This window comes from Anomaloglossus baeobatrachus, chromosome 6 (assembly GCF_048569485.1).
Source record: "Anomaloglossus baeobatrachus isolate aAnoBae1 chromosome 6, aAnoBae1.hap1, whole genome shotgun sequence".
Taxonomy (NCBI): Eukaryota; Metazoa; Chordata; class Amphibia; order Anura; family Aromobatidae; genus Anomaloglossus; species Anomaloglossus baeobatrachus.
In genome coordinates, this window is record NC_134358.1 from 559,393,344 (window position 1) to 559,406,285 (window position 12,942).

Below are 12,942 nucleotides of genomic sequence, written 5' to 3' on the forward strand. Positions count from 1 at the left end.
CAAGAATTTCTGAGCCGTTTTTTCTGGTGGCCTACCTGTTTAAAGGATGTGAAGGACTATGTCCACTCATGTGTGGTTTGTGCCCGGTGCAAGGTCCCTCGTGTGGCTCCTACGGGACTCCTCCAACCGTTACCCGTGCCATCTCGCCCTTGGGGCTCTATCTCCATGGATTTTATTGTGGAGTTGCCAGTCTCATGCGGACACAATACCATTTTAGTGGTGGTAGATCGATTGACTAAAGCTGCTCACTTCATTCCGTGTACCGGTCTTCCCTCAGCCGCAGAGACAGTGGATTTGGTTATCCAGAACGTATTCCGATTGCATGGGGTACCAGACGAGATCATCTCTGACCGGGGCGTGCAGTTCACGTCTAGATTCTGGAAGGGGTTTTGTACGGCACTCCAGATTGATGTCTGTTTGTCTTTTGCATACCATCCTCAGACAAATGGGCAAACCGAACGGACGAATCAAACCCTGGAACAATACCTTCGATGTTATGTCAGCCATCTCCAAGACGATTGGTTGAAGATGCTTCCGTTGGCGGAGTTCTCATATAACAACACTCAGAGCAGCTCCACTAAGGTAACGCCCTTTTTCGCTAACTTGGGTTACCATCCGAATGTTTTGCCTAGGTCACCGGTTGCGGTTTCGGTGCCAGCGGTGGAGGACAGATTGACAGAGCTACGACAAAATCTGGAGGTTCTGAAGGACACTGTGGCTACGGCCCAGGAGCGTTACAAGAGGTCGGCCGACACTCACCGGAAACCGGCACCCATGTACAAGGTAGGGGACTCTGTATGGTTGTCCACCAAAAACCTGAGATTGGGTGTTCCTTCGCAGAAGCTGGGACAAAAATTCATCGGTCCATTTAAGATCACCGGGATCGTGAGCCCTGTGGCCTGTCGGCTACGGTTACCGCACCATCTAAAGGTACACCCGGTCTTTCATGTGTCTCTCCTCAAACCTGTCTCCCCTAATACGTTTCGTGGTCGTGTTGTGCCTCCTCCTCCGCCTGTCATGGTCGCCGGCGAGGAGCAGTTCGTGGTTGAGGACATTATTGACTCCCGGCTCCATCGTCGTCGGCTTCAATATCTGGTACGTTGGCAGGGGTACGCCCCCGAGGACGATTCCTGGGAACCGGTGGGTAACATTCGGGCACCCCGGAAGATCGCTCAGTTTCATCGACGGTTCCCGGACAAGCCGGGCCCTGATCCGTCCTGAGGCCGTCTCTGGGGGGGGGGAGTAATGTCAGGTTTCCAGGTTTTCCAGTTCTCTTTTGAATGAGCTTGCCCTCAGTTAACATGGAGTTTAAGGTTCTGTTGCCCTACTTCCTGTCCAGCTGCTTAAAAGGCCGCCTCTCAGCCCAGTCCAGTGCCTGAGTATACTGCTTGCTGTGTGCTCCTGCTTTGCTGCTGCTAATCCTGATTGCTTTTGGATCCTCCTAAAGACTACCGACCGACCGACTCTGGACCTTACCCGGTTTCTCAAGCTGTGCCCGGATTCCGTCTGCCATCTTCAGTCAGCACTCTGCCCGGTTCTCTCTGGTTCGTAACCACTCTGGACAATCATCCCGTACGGACACTCCTGGACTTTTACCGCTTGCCCCTTGTGTCCCGGCTGCTGCGCATTTAGGCCTTCCGGGGTGATTGCCGGACAGTCCCTGTATAGGGGTTCGCTCTGGTGGTCTCCCTGGGGGAGTCCGGTGCGTGGCCCCGGGAATTCCCTCCCTTCCGTTTCGGGAAGGTATTGTGTGTATTTGTATTGCTGTGTTTGTTCCGTTGTTATCTACCGTGGTTACAGATTATAAAACATCTTGTATCAAAGACTCGTCTCTGCTGATCATTGCCCTACGCTATCGAAATCCTCAGAACATATAATAAGTATTACACCCCTACTAATTTACTCACACTTCTACGGAAGGGGCTAGAAAAATCCATTGTGCATGATTAGAGGAACTGTGTGTAGGGGGTTAATGCTTTTGTATCTGTAAATGTTAAAGCATATAGGAAAATAATAGTGTACGATTATCTCCAGCATTAGACATTGTCATGAATCGATGGCCGGTGACACATCCATCCTCTGCGTGTCATCATTATTACATGTAGCAGGGGGCAATCAATTCTCTACTTCCTGTAACCTCTGACTTATTGGACTCGCGCGGATGTGGAACTGCATTTAAAATATGATTCAATTTGTATATGAAAATATGTACAGTACAGACCAAAAGTTTGGACACACCTTCTCATTCAATGAGTTTTCTTTATTTTCAGGATTCTGAACATTGTAGATTCACATTGAAGGCATCAAAACTATGAATTAGCACATGTGGAATGAAATACTTAACAAAAAAGTGTGAAACAACTGAAAATATGTCTTATATTCTAGGTTCTTGAAAGTAGCCACCTTTTGCTTTGATTACTGCTTTGCACACTCTTGGCATTCTCTTGATGAGCTTCAAGAGGTAGTCACCGGAAATGGTCTTCCAACAGTCCTGAAGGAGTTCCCAGAGATGCTTAGCACTTGTTGGCCCTTTTCCCTTCACTCTGCAGTCCAGCTCACCCCAAACCATCTCAATTGGTTCAGGTCTGGTGACTGTGGAGGCCAGGTCATCTGGCATAGCACCCCATCACTCTCCTTCTTAGTCAAATAGCCCTTACACAGCCTGGAGGTGTGTTTGGGGTCATTGTCCTGTTGAAAAATAAATGATAGTCCAACTAAACGCAAACCAGATGGAATAGCACGCAGCTGCAAGATGCTGTGGTAGCCATGCTGGTTCAGAATGCCTTCAATTTTGAATAAATCCCCAACAGTGTCACCAGCAAAGCCCCCCCCCCCCCCCCCACACCATCACACCTCCTCCTCCATGCTTCACGGTGGGAACCAGCCATGTTGAGTCCATCCGTTCACCTTTTCTACAAAGACACAGTGGTTGGATCCAAAGATCTCAAATTTGGACTCCTCAGACCAAAGCACAGATCTCCACTGGTCTAATGTCCCTTCCTTGTGTTCTTTAGCCCAAACAAGTCTCTTCTGCTTGTTGCCTGTCCTTAGCAGGGGTTTCCTAGCAGCTATTTTACCATGAAGGCCTGCTGCATAAAGTCTCCTCTTAACAGTTGTTCTAGAGATGAGAAGGTGTGTCCAAACTTTTGGTCTGTACTGTATATATGTAAAAAAAAAGTGTGCAGCACCATCAATAGCCAAGTTACTGATCTGCAAATGATGAAAAAATGGAAACAAATGTTGCAAATCATCTTTAATTATTCAGTCTGGAAAATGAGCCACATGCAGAAATCTGGCTGCTATCAATGAGGTTATTAATGGTTGTCTGAGAAAGGTTCTTCTGCTGAATGTACTTGGGCAAATCATCAAAATCCTCTGCTAGCAGCTCCTGTATAATCACTGACGAATAACGTTCGAGATGTTCTCAAAGGGTAGAGAAATCCAGAGTTGCTGCAGTCGTGGGAGACAAGTCTGGAGATGCTGAAGCCATGGAAGACAAGCCCTGAATATGTTGTAGCTATAGGAAAGAAGTCCGAAGGTGCTGCAGCCATAAGAGACAAGTCTGGAGATGCTGCAGCCATGGGAAACAAGTCCAATGATGATGCAGCCATGGGAGACAAGTCCAGAAATGTTGTAGCTATGAGAAACAAGTCTGGAGATGTTGCAGCCATGGTAGACAACTACGGAGATACCGCAACCATGTGATACAAGTATGGAAATGTTGAAGCCATGGGATACTAGTCCGGAAACACAACAGCCATGGGAGACAAGTACAGAGATGCTGCAACCATGGCAGAGAAGTCTAGAATTGCTGCAGCCATGAGAGACAACTACGGAGACTCTGCAACCATGGCAGACAAGTCCAGAAACGCTGGAGCCACAGCAGACTAAGGAAGTATGCAGACACTGCAGCCATGGGAGACAAGTCCAGAAATGCTGCTACCATTGGAGACAAGTTGGGAGACACTGCAGCCATTGCAGACAAGTCTGGAGACACTGCAGTGATGGGAGACAAGCCAGAGATGCTGCAGCTATGGGAGACAAGTCGAAAGAGGCTGCAGCCACGGAAGACAAGTCCAAAGAGGCTGCAGCCATGGCAGACAAGTCCAGAGACGCTGCAGCCATGGCAGACAAGTCCAGAGATGCTGCAGCCACGGGAGACAAGTCTGGAGACACTGCAGCCATGGGAGACAAGTCTGGAGAGTCTGGAGACACTGCAGCCATGGGAGACAAGTCTGGAGAGTCTGGAGACACTGCAGCCATGGGAGACAAGTCTGGAGAGTCTGGAGACACTGCAGCCATGGGAGACAAGTCTGTAGACACTGCAACCATGGTAGCAGGTTTGGGTTTAGTGCCTCATCTCTACGGATTGGGCAATGAGTTTTCAACTGCCCATATTATGTCAGGGGAGAGCGAGGAGGCCTCCCTACACATTAGATGGTGGTTAAATCAGATGACTATAGTCTAACATTTATGAAGACCTTAAAAGCTGGACTTGTCATAAATAGGTAATATTTTACCTGGTGTATATAGCACTGCTCTCCTGAATCCGTGGTTGTTTTTCTTTTGTTCCCGGGCCCCTCCATTCCTGTGGCCAATTGTTCTATGTATATAAATAAATACCTGCTACCAATTGGGTGTGGTTCCCAGCATTTTGTGGATGTCTTTTTGAGGACCACGCCCACTTGGCTAACAAAGCCAGATATATACAGGGAAGAAGTGGCCATATGTCAGGAAAGGAGAGGCACAGGAAGAGAAGAAAAACATCGCCGGATTCAGGAGAACAGCAGCATTTACACAGGATAAAAATTGTTACATGTTCATGGCAAGAGACAGATGCTCATTAAAACTCTGCACATAGTTCTTTACTTTTTCGACAGAGGTTTATGTTTCCAACAAATACCTCCCATTGAAGGATACAACATATGGTACTGTATTGCCCTGCAGAAAGATACATAACCCAGAGGGTCTCAATGCAAAAATAAATGCATGGTTTATGCTTACAATGACAATGCATGGTATACATTTATAATAACAATGCATGGTATACATTTATAATAACAATGCATGGTTTACATTTACAATAACAATGCATAGTATACATTTTCAATAACAATGCATGGTTTACATTTACAATAACAATGCATGGTATACATTTACAATAACAATGCATGGTATACATTTTCAATAACAATGCATGGTATACATTTACAATAACAATGCATGGTATACATTTACAAAAACAATGCATGGTATACATTTTTAATAATAATGCATGGTTTACATTTACAATAACAATGCATGGTATACATTTTCAATAACAATGCATGGTATACATTTACAATAACAATGCATGGTATACATTTACAATAGCAATGCATATTGTACATTTACAATAACAATGCATGGTTTACATTTACAATAGCAATGCATGGTTTACATTTACAATAACAATGCATGGTTTACATTTACAATAGCAATGCATGGTTTACATTTACAATAACAATGCACGGTATACACTTACAATAACAATGCATGGTATACATTTACAATAACAATGCATGGTATACATTTTCAATAACAATGCATGGTTTACATTTACAATAGCAATGCATGGTATACATTTCAATAACAATGCATGGTATACATTTACAATAACAATGCATGGTATAGATTTACAATAACAATGCATGGTATACATTTTCAATAACAATGCATGGTATACAGTTACAATAACAATGCATGGTATACATTTACAATAGCAATGCATATTGTACATTTACAATAACAATGCATGGTTTACATTTACAATAGCAATGCATGGTTTACATTTACAATAACAATGCATGGTTTACATTTACAATAGCAATGCATGGTTTACATTTACAATAACAATGCACGGTATACACTTACAATAACAATGCATGGTATACATTTACAATAACAATGCATGGTATACATTTTCAATAACAATGCATGGTTTACATTTACAATAGCAATGCATGGTATACATTTCAATAACAATGCATGGTATACATTTACAATAACAATGCATGGTATAGATTTACAATAACAATGCATGGTATACATTTTCAATAACAATGCATGGTATACCGTTACAATAACAATGCATGGTATATATTTACAAAAACAATGCATGGTATACATTTTTAATAACAATGCATGGTTTACATTTACAATAACAATGCATGGTATACATTTTCAATAACAATGCATGGTTTACATTTACAATAACAATGCAGGGTTTACATTTACAATAACAATGCATGGTATACATTTACAATAACAATGCATGGTATACATTTTCAATAACAATGCATGGTATACATTTTCAATAACAATGCATGGTTTACATTTACAATAACAATGCATGGTATACATTTTCAATAACAATGCAGGGTTTACATTTACAATAACAATGCATGGTATACATTTACAATAACAATGCATGGTATACATTTTCAATAACAATGCATGGTATACATTTACAATAACAATGCATGGTATATATTTACAAAAACAATGCATGGTATACATTTTCAATAACAATGCATGGTATACATTTTCAATAACAATGCATGGTATACATTTTCAATAACAATGCATGGTATACATTTTCAATAACAATGCATGGTTTACATTTACAATAACAATGCAGGGTTTACATTTTCAATAACAATGCATGGTATACATTTTCAATAACAATGCATGGTTTACATTTACAATAGCAATGCATGGTTTACATTTACAACAACAATGCATGGTATACACTTACAATAACAATGCATGGTATACACTTACAATAACAATGCATGGTATACATTTTCAATAACAATGCATGGTTTACATTTACAATAAGAGGAATAATTTTCTTACACACATATAATTGTCGATAAGGTTCTTGCACTATACATGTTGCTCTCTGTCTATAAGCTCTGGGGGGGTGGGGGGGGGCAGGGTGGCCTTTCCTTCCATTACATTGTTCCTAAGTGTTTATTTTATACTGTTTGACATTCTCTTGTATGTATAGCGCTGCAGAATAGGTCGGCGCCATATAAATAAGGCACATTTTCCAGCTCGCTCTGTGCTTTCTGTAAGGATATTAAGTATCCAGGCTCCTGCCTCCTTGTAATGTGAGCAACAGTTTGCAGAGAGACCGTCTGGAGCGGCCTGAGCAGGATTGGTTGCCCTGGTAACCCTGGCGGGGTTTGGATTCTGTCCAGTCTGCCTGGGCGGCTCAGCCAATGGGAGCGCGTGTTTTTCTAATCTGATTGATGTGTTTATTCATAGACTCTCAGCCTAGATATGCCTCCAGGCCCTCAGCTATAGAGCTTCATTCACAAAAATTCCACAAAGGGTCACATGGAACTAAAGGGGTGGAAAACAAGCCAAAGTTACCAGAGCTATGAAAGAAGAGAGGAGGGAGGGAAGAAGAGAGGAGAGGAAACATTTACTTAAAGAAAAGGAAATGCATGTGACGGCCACAGTGTTACAATATTATTATTACTTTGTAGCAATTATTATTCTGCTTATTTATACAAAGTGCTGAGGAGTCACTGCAGGAAAGTTGGGGGACGAAGCACAGACACTGGGGCCCCTTCTCTCCAGGGGCCCAAAGATCCTTTTGCTGCTTATGAAGAGGAGGAGAGAGTTAAAAGTGTTGCACTAGGTCCCAGGAGCCGCTAATTACACTTCTAAATGCCGGCATTAAAACCGAGCACAGAGATTAAAGTTTGTCCTGTTCTTGTCCTATGTTCCACACTCCAAAAATATACTTATTGGTTAACTGGGTTTATTTGGTCCTTTTAACTTCTGTTGTATAGCAAGGATTTAAAATATAACTTTTAATAAATATAATGATAAAATAAATCAAGGTGCAAAGTGAAGTATAATAAAAGGAAGGATCTCACCCAGTTCTTCTCCTGAGGGATCCACACCACTGTATAAACCAAGGCGGGCGGACACCAGACCAATGACGTAAAGCAGGGGATAAATAGTACAATTACATTACCCCTGTCGTGCCCCTGCAATAGCTTCCGCCCTTACAAGGGCAGCACCCAAGTCAGGATAACTACCCCAGTAAATACACAATACCCCTCCCAACGCGTTTCCCTCTCCGTGTGACCGGAGAGTTCCTCAGGGGAGAAAAGAAAGGTAAAGCCTGCAGTGGCAGGTCAATACATTACACTACTTGCTTTCAGTCAGTGTGTTCACACACCGCTTTCAGTGTACGGTATGTGCTAATGGCCAGTGGGACATTAGCACATACACTGAAAGCGGTGTGTGAACACACTGACTGAAAGCAAGTAGTGTAATGTATTGACCTGCCACTGCAGGCTTTACCTTTCTTTTCTCCCCTGAGGAACTCTCCGGTCACACGGAGAGGGAAACGCGTTGGGAGGGGTATTGTGTATTTACTGGGGTAGTTATCCTGACTTGGGTGCTGCCCTTGTAAGGGCGGAAGCTATTGCAGGGGCACGACAGGGGTAATGTAATTGTACTATTTATCCCCTGCTTTACGTCATTGGTCTGGTGTCCGCCCGCCTTGGTTTATACAGTGGTGTGGATCCCTCAGGAGAAGAACTGGGTGAGATCCTTCCTTTTATTATACTTCACTTTGCACCTTGATTTATTTTATCATTATATTTATTAAAAGTTATATTTTAAATCCTTGCTATACAACATATCATATTTAGGATTTAGGCTACATCTCCCTGCCAGTTGGCAGGTCTGCTTTTCTTATTGTCCTTTTAACTTCTGCATCAGAATTAAGATGTCAGTAACAACCCATCCAATCCACACAGGCAAAGAAATCAAACCATAGATATCCATAAATTAAGTTATGTGTAATAATGAGGCGTGACACAGGAAAAAAGTATTGAACACACTTAATGAATGTTATTTAATATTTCGTACAAAAGCCTTTGTTGGTGATGAAGCTTCCAGATGCCTCCTGAATGGAGACACTAGTCGCCTGCATTGCTCAGGTGGATTTTGGACCATTCTACCGCACACACTTCTCACATCCTGCAGGTCCCGGCTTCTTCCATGAACTCTGAGCTTTTGTTCCTTCCATACAATTTCTATTGGATTCAGCTCCGGTGATCGGCTCGGCCATTCTAGCAGATTTATTTATTTTTTTCTGAAACCAGTTGGTAGTTTCCTTGGCCGTGTGTTTGGGATCATTGTCTACTGAAATGTCCTCCCTCGTTTCATCTTCATCATTTTGGTAGATGGCAGCAGAATTTTATAAAAAAAACTAGCTGTACTACCCGGCTTCGCCCGGGTTAATAACTGTTGTTAACAAAATAGAACGTATTAACATTCCCGGGATAGAATGTATAAATAGAATGTATTAACGCCCGGGATAGTAACTGTCTCTCTGTTTCTCTCCCATTCTCTGTCTGTCTCCCCCTCTGTATATATCTCTCTGTCTCTCTCTCTCTCTTTTTCTGTCTGTCTCTTTCCCTGTCTGTCTCTGACTGTCTCTGTCTCTTTCTCGTCTGTCTCAATCTCTTTCCCTGTCTATCTATCTCTGTCACTTTCCCTGTCTGTCTCTTTCCCTCTCTTTCCCTGTCTATCTATCTCTGTCACTTTCCCTGTCTGTCTCTTTCCCTCTCTTTCCATGTCTGTCTCTTTCCCTCTGTCTCTTTCCCTGTGTCTGTCTCTTTGTCTCTTTACCTGTCTTTGTCTGTCTCCTACCCTGTGTCTCTCTTTCCCTCTCTTTCCCTGTCTGTCTCTTTCCTTGTCAGTCTGTCTCTTTGTCTGTGTCTGTCTCTTTGTGTCTGTCTCTTACCCTGTCTATGTCTGTTTCTTACCCTGTCTGTGTCTGCCTCTTTCCCTGTCTGTGTCTGCCTCTTTCCCTGGTTGCATTGTGACATGCCAACATTCCATTTAAGGGCGTGGCTGCGCATTCTTCTGAAGTTCTGGCTGCACTGTGGCTCCCAGCTCCATTCGCTTTAATGGAGGCAGGTTTTTGGTGAGTAACTGTAAAGCGCGGGGTTAAAATTTTTCCTCAAAACATAGCCTATTATGCTCTCAGGGTCCAGAAGTGTGAGGGTGCAAAATTTTGTGGCTGTAGCAGTTTCCAATCCCGGACATACATACATACACACACATTCAGCTTTATATATTAGATATCTCTGTATATTTGTTCATTCATCCTTCCTTCAATTATGTGGAGTTTGCCAGTGCCGTATGCTGAAAAACAGCCCCTCACCATGATGTTCCCACCTCCACACTTCACTGTTGGTGTTTTTGGGGTGATTTCCTTTTTGGCCTCCGAACTTGGTGTGTATTATGGCCTCCAAAGTGTTCAATTTTGGTCTCCTCTGACCAGACTGTATTCTTCAGTATATCACAGACGTGTGTGTCTAAATGTTGTTGAGTAAACTTTAAACGTGTTTGAACCTGATTTATGTTCAGCAATGGAGTCTTGTGTGGTGAGCGTGCATACAGGAGCGTGCATACAGTCTATGGAGAAGGAGTGCAATACTTATTGGGTTTTTTTTTTAAACAATTGTACCTGCTGATTGAAGGTGTTTCTGTAGCTCTCCACAAGTGGTCTTACGCTCTTGGACAACTCTTCTGATAATTCATTTCACTCCACCGTCTGAAATCTTGAGAGGAGCACCTTCCTATGGCCAATTTATGGTGAATTATTATTGTTCTTTCCACTTCGGGATTATGGTCTCAACAGTGCTCACTGGAACGTTCAGTAGTTTAGAAATTATTCTGTAGCCAATGCCATCAGTATGTTTTGGAGAAAACTAAGTCAGAAAACAAATGCCATACGGTCTTAACTGTCTACAATAGGGGTAGAGGCAAGATTATTATTTCCTCACCTGGAATAGTTGTGTGTGACACAACTACTAATGCACATGTGACAGGCTGCTGCAGATCCACAGGTGATGCACTCGAGATAGGAGACAATCAGGATAAATTGCGGTTCCTCTGCACTGCCTCGATGAAAGGCAAGGACTCCAAATCGATTATGTTGCAAATGATTTATTTATCTATGCGTTTCAAGGCTAAAACCATATAATACAGCATACAATCACCATTGCTATATATAGAGTCACAGTTCTACCTGAAATCTTGCGGGGAGCACCTGGTTGTGCCCGATTATTGGAGAAATGTTGTTCTTTCCACTTCCAGATTATGGCCCCAGCAGTGCTCACTGGAACATTCAGTAGTTTAGAATTCTTCTGTATCCAACGCCATCAGTATGTTTTACAATAATAAGGTTGCTATTATCTAGAGACAGCTCACTGGTTTTACCCATCATGAGATGTTTTTTGTGCGGCACCTTGATAATGAGACACCTTTTCATAGGCCATCAATTGAACCAGCTGATGTTACTTTTCACTAAGTGGCAGGATTGTTGTCTAATTATCGATTGATTTCAGCCGGTGTCATGACTTTCCAGGGATTTTTGCACCTCTCTTCATGTGTTCAATACTTTTTCCCTGTGTCATTTCTCATTACTACACATAATTTATGGACATCTATGGTTTAATTTCTTTGTGTGGATTGAATGTTTCTTTTAAAAACGTATTTAGTTAGAAAATTGGTGACGCGTTCAATACTTATATCAGCCACTGTGTATGATTGAATTCTGTGTGCAGCACTGCAGTGTGATCTGGTGCTATTTAAATAATGAGCAGTGACGAGTGAGCACTAAAATGCACGAGACCTCAATACTCAAATCAAGCCTGTTGGAAGCTCGGATGGGCTCAATTCGAGTAACAAGTATAATGGAAGTCAGTAGGAATCTCGAGTATTTTTCCAGAAAACCCCAATAGGAGGGCGGCTGGGGGGCAGGAAAATCTCTTAAATGGAATGGGAACATCATGGAGAAGACGCCTGGACACATCTGTGATCACCAGATCGCTGCTGGGAACAATGTTGTCAGAGTATTACACCACTTTTACCGACTGACAATAAAACATACAAAACTAAAGAAAAAATAGATTTTACATGAATTAAAAATGTAAGAAACATTTTTTCCTGTATAATGGCAGGTATATAAGGTAGAATAAAAAAGAGAAAAAAAACCCTGCCTCCTCCATCCCTTAGGCTATATTGACATGTAGCATTTTTGCACTTTCTCATTGCTTTCAATGTTGAAAAAATGCTGAAAAATTTAACATGCTCCCGCCTTCAAAAATGCAACAGTTTTTCATTTCAGTCAGGAAAAAAAACAATTGCGCCTGTTAAATTTATACAATCTCCTAACTTTTGCCAGTACTGTAAAAATCAGCTTTAAATTTGCATAAAACTTATGAAAATACTCTGCAAAAAAATGCATAGATGACATAGTATAGAGGTCAATAAAATGACACCCACCGATAAATATAATTTTAATATTCTCCTACCTTATCTGGGCTTGCAATGTGTGTGACATGGTCAGACACATACTATTTAATTCATGAAGGAGGGAATCTAAAACTTACAAAGCCTTATTGGAGAATGCAAGAACTACCAAAAATTAGAAGGAAGAGGAACTCCGATACCCCAAATATGAGACATTAAAGAGGTCCTCATACACGTTCCTCATACACTCCTACATTTATAAAGCCTATGCATTAAGTGCAAGGGCTGCCAAAAATTAGGAGGGACTGCAATACACCCTGGAGGACATGTAGAGGAGGGCATCAGACAACAGTTTTTTCCCCATTATTTAGGAGTGGGACTCCAAGACTAGTAAAGCCGAGCTGCCAAATATTAGAAGGAGGGACTCCAAAAAACCCTGGAAGACACATGGAGGATGGCCTAAGGATACAATTTTGTCACATTATTAAAAAGTGGGACTTCAAGACTAGTAACGCATATGCAGTATGTGCAATAGTTTCCAGAAATTAGAAGGAGGGACTCCAATACACATTTGAAGACACGCTGAAGAGTTTAAGATAGCCTCAG